Below are 1,717 nucleotides of genomic sequence, written 5' to 3'. Positions count from 1 at the left end.
AGAACAGGAACAAGACAAGGATGCCCTTTATCACCACTCCTATTTAACACTGTGCTGGAAGTCCTAGCTAGAGCCATAAGGCAAGAAAAAGAAATAAAGGGCATCCAAATTGGTAATGAAGAAGTTAAACTGTCCCTATTTGCAGATGATACGACACTATACATAGAAAACCCAAAAGACTCTATGAGAAAATTACTGGAACTAACAGAAAGATTCAGCAGAGTAGCAGGATACAAGATAAACATACAAAAATCAGTTGGATTCATATACACTAATAAAAAGAATGATGAAATGGAAATCAGGAAAACAATACCATTTACAATAGCCCCTAAAAAAATAAAATACTTAGGAATAAATCTAACCAGGGATGTAAAAGACCTGTACAAAGAAAACTACAAAACACTACTGCAAGAAACCCCAAGGGATCTACCTAAATGGAAAAACGTACCATGCTCACGGATAGATAGACTCAACATTGTGAAAATGTCAATTCTACCCAAAGCAATTTACAAATAAACAATGCAATCCCTATCCAAATACCAATAACATTCTTTAAAGAGATGGAAAAACTAATCATTAACTTTATATAGAAAGGGAAGAAGCTCCGGATAAGTAAAGCACTATTGAAGAAGAAGAATAAAGTAGGACTCGCATTACCTGACTTCAGAACCTCCTATACAGCTACAGTAGTCAAAACAGCCTGGTAGTGGTACAACAACAGATATATTGACCAATGGAACAGAATTGAGAATGCAGATGTAGATCCATCCACCTACGGTCACCTGATCTTCGACAAGGGCCCAAAGTCCATCATACGGGGAAAACACAGTCTTTAACAAATGGTGCTGGCAAAACTGGATATCCATCTGCAAAAAAAATGGAACAGGACCCATAGCTCACACCAGATACAAAAACTAATTCAAAATGGATCAAAGACCTAAATATAAAGCCAAAAACTATAAAGTTCATAGAAGAAAAAATAGGATCAACTCTATAGGCCCTAATACACGGCATTAACAGGATACAAACCATAACTAACAACACACAAACTCCAGAAGATAAGCTAGATAACTGGGATCTTCTAAAAATGATACATTTATGTTAATCAAAAGACTTCTCCAAAAGAGTAAAAAGAGAACCTACAGACTGGGAAAAAAATTTGGGACATTTACAAGTCAGACAAAGTTCTAATCTCTAAAAACTACAAGAAAATCCAACATCTCTACAACAAAAAGACAAATAATCCAATTGAAAATTGGGTAGAGGAAATGAACAGACACTTCACCAAAGAAGACATTCCAGCGGCCAACAGACACATTAGGAAATGCTCATGGTCACTAACCATTAGAGAAATGCAAATTAAAACCACAATGAGATACCATCTCACCCCGGCATTACTGGCATGAATCAAAAAAACTGCAAATAACAAACGTTGGAGAGGCTGCGGGGAGATGGGAATTCTTATGCACCGCTGGTGGGAATGCAAAATGATACAACCATTTTAGAAAATGATATGGTGCTTCCTGAGAAAGCTAGAAAGAGAAATACCATACGATCCAGCAATCCCACTCCTAGGAATATATCCTAGAGAAATAAGAGCCGTCACTCAAATAGACATATGCACACCCGTGTTCATTGCAGCATTGTTCACAATAGCAAAACGATGGAAACAACCTAGATGCCCATCAACAGATGAATGGATAAACAAACTATGGTA

Source organism: Trichechus manatus, unplaced genomic scaffold (genome assembly GCF_000243295.1).
Source record: "Trichechus manatus latirostris isolate Lorelei unplaced genomic scaffold, TriManLat1.0 scaffold00088, whole genome shotgun sequence".
Taxonomy (NCBI): Eukaryota; Metazoa; Chordata; class Mammalia; order Sirenia; family Trichechidae; genus Trichechus; species Trichechus manatus.
Note: the sequence above shows the minus strand (reverse complement) of the source record.